The 20,500-nt window shown below is 45.4% G+C and overlaps 5 non-coding genes across 5 annotated transcripts; 4 read left to right on the top strand and 1 right to left on the bottom strand.

Moving 5' to 3' along the window:
* The first annotated feature begins 8,390 nt into the window (after positions 1 to 8,390).
* On the top strand, positions 8,391 to 8,554 carry LOC133145718 (U1 spliceosomal RNA). The gene has a single exon (XR_009710970.1). It is a non-coding gene; the product is annotated as a U1 spliceosomal RNA (small nuclear RNA).
* A 2,000-nt stretch (positions 8,555 to 10,554) lies between these two features.
* On the top strand, positions 10,555 to 10,746 carry LOC133145792 (U2 spliceosomal RNA). Its single transcript, XR_009711041.1, has one exon. It is a non-coding gene; the product is annotated as a U2 spliceosomal RNA (small nuclear RNA).
* A 2,706-nt stretch (positions 10,747 to 13,452) lies between these two features.
* On the top strand, positions 13,453 to 13,671 carry LOC133145937 (small nucleolar RNA U3). Its single transcript, XR_009711181.1, has one exon. It is a non-coding gene; the product is annotated as a small nucleolar RNA U3 (small nucleolar RNA).
* A 399-nt stretch (positions 13,672 to 14,070) lies between these two features.
* Positions 14,071 to 14,182, bottom strand: LOC133146001 (U5 spliceosomal RNA). Its single transcript, XR_009711242.1, has one exon. It is a non-coding gene; the product is annotated as a U5 spliceosomal RNA (small nuclear RNA).
* Positions 14,183 to 19,115: 4,933 nt separating this feature from the next.
* On the top strand, positions 19,116 to 19,306 carry LOC133145868 (U2 spliceosomal RNA). The gene has a single exon (XR_009711116.1). It is a non-coding gene; the product is annotated as a U2 spliceosomal RNA (small nuclear RNA).
* Positions 19,307 to 20,500: the final 1,194 nt, after the last annotated feature.

Here is a 20,500-nt window from a genome sequence, read left to right as displayed (position 1 = left end):
GACTTTCTTTCCAAAACGCTTCTCAATTTCCCAGTTCACACATCTTCTGCATGTGTTACTGGTTCTCCAGTTTTTCTCCAGTCAATCATCAATCCAAAAGCTATGTTTTTCATTCCAGCATTCAACTTACTCAAAACCACTCTTTCAGCAAAGTCGCTCTACCAATTCTCCATAGCAGTCGCCAACAGCTCCAACCATTCAACCTGTATTTTCCCATCATTCAAGGCAATCATTCATCAATGCTCATTTGCATCTCACACACAGTCTCCAAAAAGGAGTCTCTCCATCACATTGGTCTCAACTCATCCAAGCTCACCACACAACACTCATATACCACCCCCAACTCAAGGTTCCCGATAGAACAATCCACCAAAAAAAACTCAACTCATAAAAACCACTGGCAAATCAATCCGAAATTTTCTTTGCTTTTAGATTTAACAAACTCAATTTCTCAGATTTAGCTCGCATATAATTTTATAACACCATCAATCAATTATTCCCATTAAATGTAGCATTGCAATGTCTCAAATTCACAATTTTGCCTCTTCCAATTCCTGAAAGCATGCTCTGTCGCTTCTCCTTCAAATTTCTCATGAGGGCTCAACACTCAACATGCACCAGTGTGGATCAACTCCTGCTCGCAAACACATTTTTCTCTCCTTTTCTCATTTTTATCTTTCCAAATCGTTTCTGTTCTGCGGTGCAAATTGGATAGACCACAGTCTAACAAATTTCTTCACACTGAAAGTTTAGCCAATTTTCATCATTTTAACACACATGCACAGCTCTCGCGCGCGTAGGGCAGGTCCCAGCACCAATGATTCGCCACAGGCTGGCCATTTCCCGTGGTCGACCATGAGCCAGTCCCTCCCACGCACACAAGGACAGTACACTCCAATTTTTTTTATTTATCTTCAAGTTGCATTCATTTACCACTTGATTTGCAAATTCTAACTTCCGTGCACACACACAATTTGATCCCTGGTAATTTGTCGTTGGGCATACAAACAGCATTGTCATACTTCTTGCATGGACAGGAGCTCTAATAATCCAAAAAATGTTCCAATAATCAGACAATGACATGTTTTGCTGTCATATGGGCATCTATTCCTTCTTTCTCTGTATTAGCATGAGGGGTCAAAGGAGAGGAAGCTTGTCATGCTGTAAATGTGATTTTTCCTCTGCCTCTTCCTCTGCCCCTTGACTGGCACCGTTTTTTTTCTTCTAAAACACTCTATTGACCAGTGTCCACGTTTCCCACAGTTCCAACAGTTGTCAGAATCTGATGGGGGTTTTGAATTATATGGTGACCTTCGGCCTTGTTGGTCTCTCTCTCTTTCTCTCCCCTTTGGGAACTTTGGAAGAAGATCGTTGTATCTTCATTTAGATCATTATCATCATCTAGATGAAATACATCAGAACATTTGCCTTTTTGGATAACTTTTTCAGCATGCCTGTCCCACTGCATAGTTGTTGTATACAAGTTTTGCACACGAGCGGAATGGCTTTCTTGCTCTTCTGCTTGAGCTGCGGCTGGAGCCGTGGCCGGGACAGTGCGCCTGCGCACTGTGGCCTCATTGTCTTCCGGCCTGACAAACATCGTCGCAGCACTTTTCAACTTTCTGTCTTTTGGATTTATTCTCTTCTCTCTTGTGAAGCATTCAACCATATTTTAGCACAAATCAATTCTTTCTCTTTTCTTTTCTTTTTCAGTCCCTCTGACTTCCTATTCACACTCTCTTCCAAGACATCAACCACTATCTTCCACACTTCAACTTTCAACTTCCCTTCTACTCCATACTTTTTCTTCCACTTCGGCATGTATTGCATACAGTTAACAAATTTACTCGCCATGTACTTCTCATCTCCATCAAGAGCTAGGGATCTACTGTTTTTATTTGCCATCTTAATTTGGTATTTTAGGTTTATACAATTATTATTATTATTATTATTATTTTTATTATTTTTCTTTGAGGATCCTCAATGCAAGTTTAAATTGACCTTTGAACAATTACTAGCCTGTATTATTTTCGTGGATCAATGCTAGAACTGCTATTTAGTCAATTTATCCTACCAATCACACTTTCTCAACCACACAAATTTCTTATCCCTGCCAACGCGAAGTCCTCTTTTAAAAATAAAAGAGCTGCTTCATCCGGATAGGGGACTCTACAACACCCCTTCCTTCCCTGGGAACTAAAGACAACCGTCCAGTTACCCAGCCCTGCCAACGCGAAGTCCTCTTTTTAAAAAATAAAAAGAGCTGCTTCATCCGGAGAGGGGACTCTACAACACCCCTTCCTTCCCTGGGAACTAAAGACAACCGTCCAGTTACCCAGCCCTGCCAACGCGAAGTTGTCCCCTTAGAACAGTGGTTGTCAAATCAGGGTACACGGAGGTACGTGAGATTTGACAAAAATATTTTGAAAACCACTGCTCCAGAAGAGCCACTTCATCCGGAGGGGGACTCTACAACACCCCCTCCTTCCTCAAGACTTCTTATCCTCTGTCTTGCCTATTTTTATTCCTGTGCACTTTTACGCGTTTCACAACAACACAATCACACAACTTTAGGGTTTTAACTTACTTGTCTCCTTGGTTCGCTGTTCAGCCGGGTCCCGCCAATCCACATCTGTCAGACGAAGGCAGACCTAAGATGCTGGCCCAGCGAAGAAGTTCTCTTCCCAGGACTTTCTTTTCCAGGTCCTCCTAATGGACGCTGGCTTGTCGACAATGCAGCACGTCTTCCTCCGTCAGTCAGATGGTGTGTATGAGGGTCCCGGGTTTCGGCACCAAAATGTTAGAGTGGTGCTCACTCTAACTTATTTTGCAAGAACCACTCGGAGACAAGTTAGTCGTTTTGGGCACCTGCAGGCGGAGAGTCCATTCGTCACTGTGCGTACAGCAATGATCGAATGACGTCTGACTCTCGCTTCCCACAAGACCATCTTTATTAAGAGAAAAAGGGTGGGGGTGACCATAGACTGAATAGACAAGTAAAAAAGGCCCTTGACCTCTAGATTAGCAGGGCAGGGGATGTTTTACGACATTGCGTAGGATGGAACAAGCTAGGTTATTTATTACTGGTTACACACCAACATAAGCATAAAACTAATCTACCAAGGTTATTCATTACTGGTTACATACATTCCAACATAATCATATGATCAAGATAGTTTTGGAAAACCCTGACACTCACCTTATATCTTTATTAGGTAATGCACTCTGAATTTAATCAGGACCCGAACCGATGTCTTTAATCACTTTTATTCATGAAACAGAGGGCCATCAACTTGCCCCTCTGTCTGCATATTCATTTCCCTGAACGTCACTCCTTCACTACGTCATCACGTAGGCCCACAGTACAATATCAGTACATGACATCCCCCCTTTCCTTAGAAATAAACTGTACCATCACATACTAATATTGACCATGTAATTTACATCATCATCTTTTGCTAACCGAACATTGTATTGTCTAACTTTTCTGATGTAACCCATAAACATTTTTTTCTCTTAAACAGTGAACAATATATTCAGACACAACCCTTTACTTTTACTTTGTCACAAAGTCTTTGAACTTTGCTGGTATCTTTTTGACTCTCTGGGGCCTCATTTCAGGTTCCTGAGCTTCCTCTTGTGGTGTCTGGTTGCAACTGTCCACATTTCTGCTCAGTACATTTTCCTCCCCTTCAGTAAAAGTCTTCGGTGTGTCATGTCCTTCAGTATTCTCATATGATTGGTATTTCTTCACGTGAGTGGTATTCCGGTGGTAGCGAGCTCCAGTTGGGGATTCAATTACCACTTGACTTCCAGTTTTACTCACGACTCTATGTGGGGTTGGATTGAATGGTGTTGTGAATTTGTCCTGTTTGTCCTGTTGTACCAGTACTGTGTCTCCAATGTCCACATTTGAGTACTGGGCTCCTCGTCGTTCATCAGCATAAAGCTTTGCTTTCCCTTTTTGTTCAGCATCCCTGTCACGAACATCTAGAGCCGTTGTTTTGGACTCAGAGAGGTCAGGCAACTTTCCTCTCATTTTCCTGTTGAAAAGAAGTTCAGCTGGACTTTTCCCTGTCGTGGGGTGTTCAATGCTCCTGTAAATAGTTACATATTTCCTCAGTTCACGTTTCCAGTCCAGCCCTTCTGCCTGTGCAATCCTGATTCTCTTCATCAGTGATGCATTTTGACGTTCCACTTCTCCATTGGCTTGTGCCCATTTTGGTGGTGTTCTCACATGTTTGATTCCATTTGTTTCACAGTATTCCCTGAACAAGTCAGATTTGAACTGTGGTCCATTGTCCGATTTGATCGTCACTGGTAGTCCATGCCTACTGAAAATGTCCTCAATTCAGTCAATAACTCTGTCCGTGGTTGTAGACGTCATTATTTCATACTCATAGTAGCGACTGTAATAATCTACTAAAACAAATATAGACTGATTGTTTGGTAGTGGTCCTAACAGATCTACAGCCACGTCTTGCCATGGTCGATCTGGTAAGATTGTGTTCCTCAAAGGCTCAGGTGGATCTGGTCTGGCCACTATTTGACATCCATGACAAGCTTTACAGTATTTTTCCGCTGCCTTATCCATGCCAGGCCACCACACTTTTGTTCTGAGATGTTGTTTTGTCCCTACAATTCCTAAGTGTCCTTCATGAGCTAATGCAAGTGCTTTTGCTCTGAGTTTTTCTGGTAAAACTATGCGGCTTCCACGTAACACAATGTATCCAATCACACAGAGTTCATTTACAATGGGTGCATATTGTTTACATTTTTCGAAGTGTCCAATTTCAATTGCATTTCGCACCTCCGTCAGCTCTGGATCTACAGCAGAGGCTTCTTCTACCTCTCGTGTGGTAAGCGCCTTTGGTGTTGCATTAACTGCAATGAATCTCACATACTCTTCAGATTCATGTTCATGTATTCCTTTTGTCCCTGTGTCTGACAACAACCTAGATAAAGAATCAGCAATATTTTGTTTTCCTGCAATGTGCACCACCCGAAAGTCATAAGGTTGAAGTCTGAGGACCCATCGCTCTATACGAGCACATGGTTTGGATCTTTTACTGTATACGACTTCTAATGGCTTGTGGTCTGTGATTAAGTCAAACCTACGTCCGTACACATATGGATGTAGCCTTTCGCATGCCCAAACTAATGCTAGGGCCTCCCTTTCTGTTTGTGAGTATCTGCGTTCACAATCTGTCAGACTACGACTAACGTAGCACACTGGTACCTCCTCAGAATCTTGTTTTTGTACAAGCACTGCGCCTAACCCTACAGGACTTGCATCTGCGATTATTCTGGTAGGAGCCTCTTTGTCAAAATAAGCTAAAGTACCTGCCCCGGCTAGTTCAGTCTTTAAAGTCTGAAATGCTCGTTTTTGTTCTGGTCCAAACACAAATGTAGTCTCTTTCCTGGTCAATCTCCTCAGTGGTTCAGAGAGCGTTGCAAACTGGGGTATAAATCTACTGCTGAATCCTACCAGTCCTAGGAAACTTCTCACTTCAGCTGCCGTTTTTGGTTCTCTGGCATCCTTAACAGCTCTCACTCTCTCCTCAGTTGGTCCAATGCCTTTCTGGGTCAACAATATGCCCATGAAAACAAGTCTGTCCATGTTAAATTGGCATTTTTCCACATTCAGTGTTAATCCGCATTCTGAAAGTCTTTTCATGACTGCGTGCAGGCGCTTGTCATGTGTCACCTGGTCTGGAGCGTGGATGATCACGTCATCTGAGATGTTCTCCACACCCTCGATGCCTGCTAGTGCATTGGCTATCTCGTGCTGGTATTGCTCACTAGCGGACGAGACTCCAAATATCAGTCTTTTGTACCTGTAAACACCATTATGCACAGCAAACGTTGTTATTTCTCTGGACTCTGGGGTTAGCTCTAACTGATGGTAGCCCCATTTGAGATCAAGCTTACTGAATATTGCAGAACCATTCAGACCTTGCAGTATTTCATCCACTGTAGGGATGGGGGTATCTCTCCCTCACAATAGCCTCATTAGCTTTTCTCATGTCTAAACACATCCTAAGGTCTTTGTCATGTTTCTTTGGGAGAATCACTACCGGATTTACCCAGGGAGTAGGACCTTCAACCTTCTCCACAATGTCCATGTCCATCAGTTCCTTGATTTTCTTCTCGACTGCATCCCTCAAATGATAGGGTATCCGTCTCAGTGGTTGAGCGACTGGTTTCACATTTGGGTCTATGTACAGTGAGATTTGTTTGGTGTTTAATTTACCTACTCCTTTGAACACATTTGAATACTGTTGTTGCAGAATACTTTTAACATCTGTGATTGCTGCAACGTTTTCCCCTATTTTTAGTACTCCAAGCTTAATAGCTGTCATTTTACCAAGGAGTGGTTCACCATTACCTCTAATCACAATGAATTCAGCTTCTTCAGTCCTGTCACCTATCTCGATTACACATTTGAAAGCACCTTTGACAGATAGTGTCTGGGTTGAGGAATATGCATACATATTTCTCTGCTCTTTGGGCACATATGATTCACATTTTATGTTTTCAGCTTTTAGCTTCTCCCAAACATTTTCTCCCATAACATTACTCGTTGCCCCAGAATCTACTAACATTTTTAACTCAACTCCCCCTACACAAAATATTAGTCTTTCAGGCATTTCACAGTCTTTCACCATAAATGCATAGTCATTGTGCACAGTCTCTACAGCATTAACGTTTTGCTTCTTTTGTCCTTTGGTACGACACATTTTTGAGAAATGGTCCTTACCGTTGCATTTATGACATGTTTGTCCACGTGCTGGGCATTTGGGATCCTTACCCATGTGGTCAGTGTAGCCACACCTGTAGCACTGCTTCTCTGCTTTATTGTCATCACAATTCTTCAATTTACCTTTTGGCCTTGTGAACTTTCCTTTTTTCGTTGTGATACGACTGATCGTTTCCCCCTCTTTCTTGATACTGCTCCCATTCATTGCTGCTAGTTGCTCTTCCACTCGCTCACATTGCGATGCCAACTCCAACGTGCGAGCCAAAGTCAAACCAGGTCCATCCTCGAGAAGCTTTCTCTTCACGTATCCAGAACAGCATCTGCTCAGGATAGCGTCTCTAATTTGATTGTCCTTGTCTCCTTGAAAGTCACAGTCCTTCGCAGCCTGACGTAAACGTGTACCAAACTGTTGCACCGTTTCTCCCTGATTTTGGAACAACTTGTGGAAGGATTGGCGCGCGTACGCTGCATTCACTTGGGGAACAAAGTAGGAGTCAAGTGTCCTTACTGCTGCCGCGCAGTCGGTCACCTCACCCGTGTTTGGTAAAGTGAAGAAAACATCCTGCACGTCCTGTCCCGCCAAATGCAAAAGTAGAGCGCGTCTTCTTTGTTTAGTAGCATTGGTCGTATCCTCGTTCATTATCAGTCCTTTACCGTCAGCATACAACTCGAAAGATGTTAGCCATCGTGTCCATCTTGGCCCGAGAGTAGCTGGATCAGTGCAGCAAGCAAACGGTTGTAGCTCCGACTTAGCCATGTTAGCTCAAACTTAAACTTGCTCACGAAAATCGTCGTCGTTATCTCCTCTTCCTTAGAAGGTGGACGTCATCCTCGTCGCCATTGTTGTGTGCTCACCTTATATCTTTATTAGGTAATGCACTCTGAATTTAATCAGGACCCGAACCGATGTCTTTAATCACTTTTATTCATGAAACAGAGGGCCATCAACTTGCCGCTCTGTCTGCATATTCATTTCCCTGAACGTCACTCCTTCACTACGTCATCACGTAGGCCCACAGTACAATATCAGTACATGACAGTTCATGACGGTTCATCTTAGGCGGCAGCAAGAATTTACGTAACTGTTCTAAAATATGGTCAAAATGTCTTTTTTTGCTTGAGATTTTCCTATCATTGTTCCAGGATCTTTTAGTACAATTCTTGTTCTCCAAATGTTAAGAAAATGTCATTTTCAAAACTCGTTCAGAAAAAGAAGTATATATATTTTTCTGCGGTAATGTTGGAGATTTTCAATAAATACAAATTCATACCGTTTTAGGGTTCTCAGGAGAAAAGAGGCACTGCATGATGGGCATGTTTTGACTTCATTTATCGGTTTATTATAGTTGCTGGCATCACCACTAGACGGCGACTCTAGGAAAAAGGAGGTGAACAAAGACGTGGAGGCAGTAGAAAAAGAAGCAAGGCATGATGGTCATGTTTCTGAATCTATTTTTTACTTAATTTAAAATGTTTTGGTTTTGAATGACTAAAGGTGTACTATGTTAACAGTTCTACGAATGCTGTCTCATCCACTGAATACGTGTGCTCACACTTTTGTACCAAATTAGCCTCTGACTGTAGATGGTGTGCGCGGTGAAAACGTCGGCCCCGGCGACGTATACAACTCATACTTACCTGGCAGGGGAGATACCATGATCAAGAAGGTGGTTCACCCAGGGTGAGGCTCAGCCATTGCACTCCGGTTGTGCTGACCCGTGCGAATTCCCCAAATGTGGGAATCTCGACTGCACAATTTCTGGTAGTTGGGGACTGCGTTCGCGCTCTCCCCTGATTCTCCTGTACAATACAAAATCCCTCACACGAAGCCAAATTTCATGGTCGCCACATACTGAGCGATGGTGCATCAAGCTGTGCTCTGCAACTGTGCACCTACTTGCCGAACTTTTTCAACAAATTAGTAATTGCAAAATAAAATGTAATTACTACGTTCCCGACCCGTTATTGATACGAACGTATATGATATAACTTTCATATAACCTGCTTTCTGGAATAGCCCCACGGATCATTTCCCGTTCTCCATTTACCTACACTATAAAGAAAAACTAATGGCCAAAAGGTACGTGGACCCAGACATACAACTGATTTTTGCACCCCCTACTCTACTGGTCAAATCAAGAGTAGTTTACATCACAGTCCGTTAGCTTCATTCTCACAGGATAAAGCAGAGGGTCAATGACGTCATTGATTCAAGTTCATGGCGGCTGGCAGCAAGGATATACGAAAAAATATGATCAAAATGTCTTTCTTTAAATCAGAAATTGTGCCAGAAATTTTTAGTACAATCCTTGTTCTCAAATTTTTAAGAGAATGTCATTTTCTAAACTGGCTCAGAAAAAGAAATATATATCTTTCTGCGGTACTGTTGGAGATTTTCTATAAATACAAATTCATATGGTTCTCAGGTGAAAAGAGGCAATGCATGATGGGTATGTTTTTACTTCATTTCTTATGCTGCCACCACCACTAGATAGCAACTCTAAGAAAAAGGAGGTGAACAAAGGCGTGGAGGCAGTAGAAAGAGAAGCAAAGCATCAGTTTATGGGTATTTACGAGGGTATTTTTATATTAATACTTTAATAGCTAAATGGCTCCTATTATTGTTCCTTACATATAGTATAATTTGTGGAAAATATATTAATTTATTGCTCAATGCATAATCAATAGTTTTATATTTGAATGGGTGGATGTCACCAAAAGCTGTCCCTAAAGCTTAACCAATTTGGTCTGTAAACTTTAGCAGAATTAATAACTACAAGGCAGGACTACTAACTATTTCCCATTGACAAGTATAGGTGGCTCCGCTTTCGCAGAGCATCAAAAAATTGAGATGAACTCTCATTGTTCCTCCCCACGGAAATCTTTAGTAAAAGGCGATCGGTGAAATTGCAGCAACCATTCCTTCTAATACAAACAATAGACGTTCATAGATTTACTACATTTAGAAGGACTCAACCTAAATAGACAGTTTAAACGAGTATTTTGTGTTCATCAATGTGTTTTTTCCTTGAAACATTGTTGGCGCACAGGATTATGGATACCTGATATTTCAAACAGCGTCACCTATCGATTGGGCAACTATTTTGAGTGTGAGTTTTGAACGTATAAACAGTTGTATGTCTTGGTCCGTGTACTTTTGGTATGAGAGAAATGGAAATGATCCGATTTCCGTGTGTTATTTTCAAATGTGTAATTTCAGATTTTTACTCAACACAAATCGGGAAACAAAAGACGATCGTAATTTCCTCAAATGAGTGTTAAGAAATGCTGGCGTGGATTGGAATGCGATTCACCTCCACTGCGATAGTGGCGTTCGAGGGTTAATGTAAATTGCCACAGCAGGAAACAGGAAGTAGTTTGGCGAAGTGGGCCGCGTGTTTTTTTGCTGCGTGTTTTTTTTCCCGTCAAAATGTTCGTCAAACAGCTATCTTGCCTTCGGTCCCGAAATGTATCAAAAGATCCGATTGTTTTTGGCGAATGACCAATTCGTTTTGTTGGTCATTAAAAGCTATTCCCATCAGGAGCTCAGTTCATCGTTATTCTATTGGGTCAACGTGAACCACGTGACACTAAACCTCCACGAACACACGAAAATCTGCAACCGATGCACAGGTTGAAAACAGCCCGGTGACGCATTATCATTCCAAACTGTTAAGAGTTGAGGTTTGTTACGGTGGTCGGTACGTGGCATTAGTATGACTCAATATATTTAAACCGTAACTTGAATTGGTAGTCTCTTTATTTAAGTAGTTTTCTCGGACCAACTTTAGGTTATCGCTTCTCGGCCTTTTGGCTAAGATCAAGTGTAGTATCTGTTCTTATCAGTTTAATATCTGATACGTCCCCTTTCCGGGGACCATATATTAAATTGATTTTTGGAACCGGGAGATGGAATTAGGGGCTTGCTTCGTCCACTCCACGCATCGACCTGGTATTGCAGTACTTCCAGGAACGGTGCACCCCTCTGCTGGTCAAATAAAGGATCATTAAGTCAGGAAGCCATTAGAATCGGTCTGCTTCATTCTCACAGGATAAAGCAGAAAGTCAATAACGTCTTGAAAGGGTTTGATTCAATCAAGTTCATGACCTTTATCTAAATGTGAATAGCAGAAGAATTCTATCCTTTACAACAAAATAGAAAACATATCGGCCCTACGATTGGCTGGCCACCAGTTTATGATGTCCAGTGGGGATGGGCGATACCAATGATTTTGGAATCGATCCGATACCAAGTATTTCCTACCCAAAATACCCGATATTCGATCCGATATCGATACCGGAAGTGTAATTTCCCGCCCAAAAAACGATTTAAATGCAGTGGCATTCTTGCTCTTGGAAAGTCATCTATTGAATTTTGTAGAAAAAAGTATTACGTCACGTGAATTATTAACCTTTTTAGACATTAGTGCATTAGTGGAATATGCATGTTAATAGTATAACTTTAATAAAAAGGAGCTATTCTTTACTTTTCTCTCTCTCTCTCTCTGTTGTTGGGAAAAAGTTTTGTCTTTTAGTATAATCTAAAAAGAGACATGGTACCAACAGAGATGCAGGGCTTAATCGTCATGAGCAGCAAAACTATCAATTTGTAAAGCCACTGGATACTTACATTTAATATTGTAATACTTTAGTGTTGTTTATAGGAAGTGGAGTTACAAATAAAACGTATGGCGTTCGACCACAAATTGAAAAGGGGAAAACTTTATTTATAAATGACTGACTAAAGCGTAGTAATTATTGCTTCAAATAGCACATCAACCACAAATGCTTACAATTTTTGGTTAGCACCTGATACCTGGATATGTCTTGCCTTTCTGAAACGCTGCTTCTAAGGTACTTTGATACCTTAGCCTCGGTGTGGCTGCAGGGTTTTCCGTCGCTGCCTTAGTGTCTGCGGCACGTTTCAACTGCAGCTCTTCATGAACCGTGGGGTGAATTTTGCTTAAATGTTTTGTCAAGTTTGTGGTGTTGCCACAATATTTAATTGTTTTGTGACATATTTCACATTTTGCCTCGTTGTTATTAAGTAAAATATAATATCCCCAAACCAGACTTCTCTTGCGTTCGGACTGGGCCGCCGCCGTGGCCATGCTTGTTTGTGTTTGTTTGGATTGGAACGGGAGGCGGAGGAGGAGGGCTTGGCTTGTGAGAAAAGGGGGCGGGAGCAAAGCAGAGCAGGACACGCCGGTGCAGCAGGCGGAAGGAAAAGTAGTGCTAGCATGAGTGCAAGTCGTCAAATTGGAGCAGAAAAAAATGAGGAAAAATATAATTAAATAATTGTAAGTATCGATATTTTAGCTAGGGAGATCGATACTCAAAAATGAGCAGCCTGGATCGATATATCGATACTTTTGTATCGATCCGCCCATCCCTATGTGATAGGCTCCAGCACGCCTACTAACCCCGTGGGGAGAATCAGTACAGAAATTGGATGGATGGGCAATATAAAATATTCTCTCTGGTGTCTGCAAGCGTTATCAGTACTCACGGCGGGTGGATTCTGAAACGTGTCTGCAATGTAAAGTTGATTGTTTGGCTACCATAGGCATTTTTAAAAGCCTCTATGTTAATTTTAAAACCTTTACTTTACATGGTCGTTTTTAAATAAAAGCCTTCATGTTTAAAACAAAAGCCTAGTATACACAGTCAGTTTTAAAGCCTTACAATTTAGACAATTTAAACAAGTATACTTGTAACACAACAAGTGTTAAAAAAATTGCTTGTTCTAAACATTGACGCAAAGGATCGTGGGTACGTGATCGAGCGCTCAGCCAATGATGGCTAAGTTGCCAAATACCTTAATGACGTCGGCACTCTTTCTAATACAATCTAATAGGGGTGTAAATCGCGGGTTTTGTCACGATACGATATAATATCGATATAAAGAACTTCGATACGATATTTGCCGATATCTTAAAGCCTGCTGCGATTCAATCACGATATATCGCGATATAGTGCTCTACGATCGATATTTTTTTTTTTAAATAAAAAATATAGAACAATATCCTGATTTATAACAATTCATACGCAAAATCCACAAGGTACTGCAAACTCTTTATTTAGGAAATTACAAGAGTATTGTAGTATACAAATTGCTTACTTTAACACTTAACTTTGATGTCGTGTTTTTTCTTTAAATGTGCGGCGAGATTTGTGCTCCCTGAATATTTGATCACCGCATGGCAGGATTTACAAACTGCACGTGTCTTGTCCGTTGAGCCATCTTTTCTTTGGAATCCAAAGTGCTTCCAAACGAATGACTTGAAGCCTAAAGGGGAGCAAATTTCCTCGTCTTTTTGGACACTAGCCATAGCACCAGCCCAGGAGCCGCGTACTAGTTGTCGACTCCCCTTTCACGTGCCTGCTCTGCTCACAACACAACAACGCCGCGCACTGCTCCCTGCTCCCGGAAGAGGAAGCAAGCAACAATGAACTGGATTTCAAAATAAAGTCGCGTCTAATGTCCGAGGTCAAACACGGCGATATAAATCGATGTTTACCTTTAGCATCGATGCCAATAAATCGTAGAGCATAATATCGATTAATCGATGTGTATCGATGTATCGTTACACCCCTACAATCTAAACATAGTCCTTTAGTAGTCGTGGTTGCCCTCTGGGTAAAAATGGTACACTCGCAGATGACTTCCCGCCGCCCCTCGTTGATGAATTAAAACTATACTTTCAGGGATCATTTCTATAGTTATTAATATTGAGATATGTGTTTCTAAAGTGAACGGTCTCGCCAACTACGATGATGAGAATTGATGTTCCTTCCTGAGCGTGAAGCTAGCGGAGAATAATGATGTTTATATCATAGATTCTCCACTTTTGATGAGCGTTCTATGCTTCCTAGTGGAGCATTGAGGGGAGGGACATGATCAGAGTAGTTCTTTGAAATTGGTTAAATAATAATTAAGCTAATGTAGTGGCGTACTCCTGATATTCAACTCAGTCGATTAACAGTATCGTCGTATTAGTTCAACTAACAAAAGCCTGTTATGTATTTCTGAAGTACTTTTGTACTGAAGTACTTATGGCTGTATTCATTTACACAGCTTAAATCTTTACAACTTCGACACAAATCTGAATTAACTTTAATAATAAATATTTTAATGGCTAAATTGTTTATTGTCCCTTACATATAGTATAATTAGTCGAAAATATATTAATTTATTGCTCATATTAGATAGTTTTATATTTGAATGGGTGGATGTTACCTGTAAGCTATGGCAGAATTAATGGCAATAAAGCAGGAATTTTGATTACTTTCCATTGACAAGTACAGGAAGCTCCGCTTTCGCAGAGCATCAAAAAATTGAGATATACTCTTGTTGTTCCTCCCCACGGAAATCTTTAGTAAAAGGCGAAAGATTTATACGATCTGAAGAGAAACGAGAACCGATTTCGGCTTGTCCAAACGGGCCACCCCATTGCTGGTCTCACCAAAGTAACAGGCGGTGTCACACTAGCAACCATTTCCTTTTAATAAAAATAGATCTTCATATATTTGCTAAATTTAGGAGGCCTTAACACTCAACTAAGATGTATAGTTCGAACAAGTATTTGGTGTTTGGCAATTCTATGGAAACGTTTACACTCTAAACGTGTCGTTGTGAGTCCATGCTTGCTCTGCTGCGTTCGGTTCCAACTCCCTGACCTGTTTGTTTGCATTGTGCACGTTCTCCACTCTGGTTTCCTTCCATTTCCCCCAAACATGCATGATAGGCCCATTGAGCGCTCCAAATTGCCCGTAGGTGCGAGTGCGGACGGTTTTTCGTCTCTGTGTGCCCTGCGAGTGATTATTATTTGTTAAAGCGTATATGCCGTTACACCGCTAGATGGCAGCAGCGTTGACTTCCGCACCTGACCACAAAAAGAAACGGGAATCACGTGATGCGCAGGAAAAGAAGCATTAGTATGAGTCGATATATTTAAACCGTAACTTGAATTGGTAGTCTTGTAGTGGGTTGACATAATTCACCCGGAACCTAAGTTCACGTTGCCGAGTTCCGGTGGGATGTTTTACACGTGTGGGAGTTTCCTGTTTGAGGAGTGTGTGTTAGGATCTCGAAGGGAAAAGAGTCGGCCCGTGGTTGAGAGAAGCTAATTATAAATGTCATTAAAACAACTGCCGTTGGCACCGTCATTTATCACTCCGCCTCCGACTCCAGTCCTTGCACACCACACTGGTGACCCTGACATCAGTCCCGCTGAGGATTCCGGGACTGAACAGAATACCGAGCGAGACGGCATGGCGCATTCCGCCGTCCTTAGGCTGCCTGAGTTTTGGTAGACTTCTGCAGCAACGTGCATGGTTCGCACAGGCGGAGGCTCAGTTCGCCCTCCGGGGAATTACGGATGACGCCACATGCTACTACCACGTTGTCTCGGCACTCGGAAGCTCCACCGCAGCCAGAGCCGTAAGTTTCATCACTTCCCCTCCGGCCCAGGATAAATATGCAGGGCTCAAGGCTTATCTCCTCAGGATTTTTGAACTGTCGCGATCCGAACGAGCCCGGCGCCTGCTTGCTATTCAAGGCATGGGGGACAGCAAACCCTCTGAACACATGGAGATGATGTTAAACCTGCTGGGTGGGGAAGAGCCGAATTTTCTTTTCATTGAACTGTTTCTGCGACATATGCCGCCGCACGTCCAAACGGCCCTCGCAAATACGACCATTACGGAGCCGCGTGCTCTTTCGGAGGAAGCGGACCGTTTCTACTTGGCCACCCAGCGTTTCGCCCCTGGTGTGCTGGCCCCAACACGCAGCTACACGTCCCCGAGCGCTGGCGTTTCCCCTGGCAGAGGACGCGCTGCAACTGACAGCCGCACCAGCACAGGTTTGTGCTACTTCCATGCACGTTTTGGCGCCAAGGCTAAAAGGTGCCGCTCCCCTTGCAACTTCGACACGACGGGAAACGCCAAAGCCTGCGCTCAGTAGTGGCCGTGACCGCAGGCAAAAAGAACCGGCTGCTGTTCGTTGAGGACTCCCTCTCTGGTCGCAGATTCCTCTGTGACACCGGCGCCCAGAGAAGCGTCCTGACGGCTACAGTGGACGACGCTGCTGGAGGGTTGCACGGCCCGCCCTTAACATCCGCCAACGACACCCCCATCAGGACGTATGGCACAAGGACTGTGGACATATGTTTCGGGGGTCAGCGTTTCACATGGGACTTTGTCACTGCCGACATCTCCTTCTCCCTGCTTGGCGCAGATTTTTTGTGCGCCCACGGACTGCTCGTGGATGTTAAGAACGGCCGCCTGGTGGACGCGTTAACCTTCTCCTCCTTCGCATGTGTCCGCGATGAGGGGAATTATGTGGGTCTCTCCAGTTCGCTCTCCGAGGGCGACATGTACCAGAAACTCCTCGGAGAGTTCCCCAGCCTTACACGGCCCACTTTTGCCGCTCAACCCGGAGAGACTGACAATTGCTCGGGCCGAGTTCGCCAGCATGGAACGCCTTGGCATTGTTCGCCGCTCTGACAGCCCGTGGGCCTCCCCACTCCACATGGTGCCTAAGCCGGACGGTGGTTGGCGCCCGTGTGGCGACTACCGCCGCCTCAATGATGCCACCACGCCCGACCGCTACCCGGTCCCCCATGTTCAGGACTTTTTGATACATCTAGCAGGGAAGCACCTGTTCTCCAAAGTGGACCTGGTGCGGGGTTATCACCAAGTCCCGGTGCACCTTGCTGACATCCCTAAAACGGTGGTGGTGACTCCTTTCGGGCTTTTCGAGTTTCTTAGGATGCCCTTCGGCCTGAAAAACGCGGCCCAGTCCTTCCAGCGGTTGATGGACTCTGCGCTTAGGGACATGCCTTTCATCTTCGTCTACTTGGACGATGTCCTCGTCGCCAGCTCCTCGGAGGAGGAGCATGCGGCACACCTGCGGGCCCTTTTCACAAGGCTCGACCAGCATGGCCTGATCATTAACCCGGCGAAGTGCGTCTTCGGGGTGCCGTCGATCCAGTTTCTTGGGCATCTCATCGGCAGTAATGGGGCCACCCCCTTGCCGACAAAGGTGGAAGCAGTCTCCGCTTTTCCCCGCCCACGTTCGGCCCGGGGGCTCCGGGAGTTCCTTGGGATGGTTACGTTCTACCACCGATTCATACGCCGGGCGGCCCACATCATGCACCCACTGTATGGGGCCCTTAAGGGTAAGACCCCCAACCAGGACATCGACTGGACCCCCGAGAGGATCAAAGCTTTCGAGGATACTAAGGCTGCGCTGTGCCAGGCCACCTTGTTGGTCCACCCGTCGCCTGGAGCCCCGGTCGCCCTCACAACCGACGCATCTGACTACGCAGTTGGTGCTGTATTTGAGCAGTGGGTTGGTGGCGCCTGGCAACCGCTCGCCTTTTTCAGCCGCCAGCTGGTCCCTAGGGAGCGCAAATACAGCACATTCGACAGGGAGCTACTCGGCGTCTGGTTGGCGATCCGCCATTTCCGCTCCATCCTGGAAGGCCGTGAGTTTACGGTTTTCGTCGACCACAAGCCCCTCACGTTCTCTATGTCCAAGGTGGCTGAGCCGTGGTCCGCCCGCCAGCAGCGTCAGCTGTCATTTATCTCTGAGTACACCACAGATATCCGACACATCGCCGGCAAGTCCAACGTGGTCGCCGATTGCCTCTCTAGAGCGGTCGTCCACACGGTTCAGCTGGGGCTCGACTACTCAAGTATGAGTGCTGACCAAGCCTCAGATCCTGGGATCCAGTCGCTCAAAGACTCTGACACTGGGCTGCGTCTGGAGGTGGTCGCGGTTGGCGACTCAGGAGTCAGGCTGTGGTGCGACCTCTCCACCGGCCAGCCTAGACCACTTGTCCCTGCCGGCTGGCAGCGGGCTGTCTTTGAGGCGATACACGGCCTGTCCCATCCTGGCAGAAAAGCGTCCGTGAGGCTGGTGGCTCAGAAGTTCGTCTGGAAAGGGCTGAAGAGGGACGTGCGGGCCTGGGTCGACTCGTGTGTGGCTTGTCAGCGTGCGAAGGTATACCGCCATACCAAGGCCCCGTTGGAGCCGTTCACTGTCCCCGAGAGGAGGTTCGACCACGTCAACATCGACCTTGTGGGCCCGCTCCCCCCTTCCCATGGTTTCACCTACCTCCTCACCATGGTGGACAGGACGACCCGTTGGCCTGAGGCCGTCCCCCTCTCCTCAACCTCGGCTGCTGACGTGGCCCGGGCGTTTATTGGCACATGGGTCGCGCGCTTTGGAACACCTTCAGACCTCTCCTCGGACCGGGGTGCACAGTTTACTTCCGAGATCTGGAATGTGGTTGCTGGAGGCCTGGGCGTCAAGCTGCACCGCACCACCGCTTATCACCCCCAGGCTAACGGGCTGTGCGAGCGGTTCCACCGCTCCATGAAGGCTGCTCTACGCGCCAGTCTGGTGGATGGCAACTGGGTGGACAGACTTCCCTGGGTCATGCTGGGCCTCAGGACGGCCCCTAAGGAGGACTTGCAGTCCTCGTCCGCTGAGCTCGTCTACGGCCAGGTACTACGAGTTCCAGGGGACTTCATTCCAGACGCCACAACGCCTTGGTCGGCGGCAGGGCAGCGGTCCTCCCTGCTGGAAGTTGCCGGGACGTTCGCACCTGTCCCCACGTCACGGCACTGCACCCCTGTTTCCCGGGTGCCCACCAACCTACGCTCGGCGGGTTTTGTGTTCATCCGCCACGACGCCCACCGCGGGCCGTTGCGTCCGCCTTACGACGGGCCTTTTAAGGTCTTGCAGCACGGGAGTAAGAGCATGGTCGTGGACATCGGCGGTAGGCCTGAGACTATCTCGGTTGATAGGATTAAGCCTGCCCACGTGGATGTTTCCCGGACGTTGGAATTGGCGCAGGCCCCACGCCGCGGACGCCCCCCAGCGCCTCGCCCCTCCGACCTGACCGAGCTCCCACCTGCCCGACCGACAACGCGACCGTCCAGCCCAGCGGTCTTTCCGGCGGCGCCCCCTACCCTTGACCCCCTGCCAGCCCCTGCCACCTACACCCGCTGTGGTCGGGCTGTCGTTCCTTTCCGGCGCGGGGATTTTGACTATGGGTGAATTCTGGGGGGGCTTGTGTAGTGGGTTGACATAATTCACCCGGAACCTAAGTTCACGTTGCCGAGTTCCGGTGGGATGTTTTACACGTGTGGGAGTTTCCTGTTTGAGGAGTGTGTGTTAGGATCTCGAAGGGAAAAGAGTCGGCCCGTGGTTGAGAGAAGCTAATTATAAATGTCATTAAAACAACTGCCGTTGGCACCGTCATTTATCACTCCGCCTCCGACTCCAGTCCTTGCACACCACAGTCTCTTTATTTAAGTGGTTTCCTCAGACCAGTTTCAGTACATCGCTTCTCGGCCTTTTGGCTAAGACCAGGTGTAGTATCTGTTCTTATCAGATTAATATCTGATACGTTCCCTATCCGGGGACCATGTATATATTGGATTTTCGCAACAGGGAGATGGTATAGGGGCTTGCTCCGTCCACTCTATGCATCGACCTGGTATTGCAGTACCTCCAGGAGCGGTGCGCCCCCCTCTACTGGGCAAATAAAAAGTAGTTTACATCACAATCCGTTAGCTTCATTCTCACAGGATGAAGCAGAAAGTCAACGACGTCTTGATCGGATTTGATTCAAGTTCATGTTGTGTGCTAACTGTTAGAGTGGTGCTCACTCTAACTTATTTTGCAAGAACCACTCGGAGACAAGTTAGTCGTTTTGGGCACCTGCAGGCGGAGAGTCCATTCGTCACTGTGCGTACAGCAATGATCGAATGACGTCTGACTCTCGCTTCCCACAAGACCATCTTTATTAAGAGAAAAAGGGTGGGGTGACCATAGACTGAATAGACAAGTAAAAAAGGCCCTTGACCTCTAGATTAGCAGGGCAGGGGATGTTTTACGACATTGTGTAGGATGGAACAAGCTAGGTTATTTATTACTGGTTACACACCAACATAAGCATAAAACTAATCTACCAAGGTTATTCATTACTGGTTACATACATTCCAACATAATCATATGATCAAGATAGTTTTGGAAAACCCTGACATCTCCCTCCTGTTTTATCATACGATTATGTGAACCAGATCAATAAAACATAAGTAAGAAAATATAAAGAAGAATAGTAAAAACAATAATAAAAAAATCAATAAAAAAAACTGAGATGACAGCGAATGGGCTGGGGAGCGTGTAGGGTGAAACATGACAAAAACAACAAACAATGATAGCAACAACTCCCAGTGAAGATGAGGACTTTCCTCAATACTCCAGATTAAACTTATTGTGTGATCTAAAAACCTGCTGGCCGATGTTAATACGCAGGAAAAGTCTCACACGGTCCCTCTGCCTTAGGCGACCATAATGCCCATACACCTTGAAATGGCTCTCCCATCCTGGCACACAGCGGTGATGTCCAAAGCTCCCATCCAGTTCCCTCCTGGAGAACAGTTGTCGTGAATGCATCCGTGGGTCTTGTTTTCTTAGATGAAACACGTGTAGTCCATTCCAGGTAGCGTCCTGGTTTAGGCCACTTGTGGCATCTGTCGTCCTCCAACAGTCACATTGGGATTAATCCAAAATAGTTTGATCCCAGATTCATTCCTGCGAGTCCAGGGCGGTAGGGGTAGCGTCACTGACTGACAGTACGGTGTTGATATCAATCTCCTCCCATGGATGCCATACATTTCGCTTCAGTGACATTCATTGCTCTGGCCTCCAAGTGAACTTGT

This window comes from Syngnathus typhle, linkage group LG21 (assembly GCF_033458585.1).
Source record: "Syngnathus typhle isolate RoL2023-S1 ecotype Sweden linkage group LG21, RoL_Styp_1.0, whole genome shotgun sequence".
Classification (NCBI taxonomy): domain Eukaryota; kingdom Metazoa; phylum Chordata; class Actinopteri; order Syngnathiformes; family Syngnathidae; genus Syngnathus; species Syngnathus typhle.
This window is presented reverse-complemented; position numbering and strand designations above follow the sequence as displayed.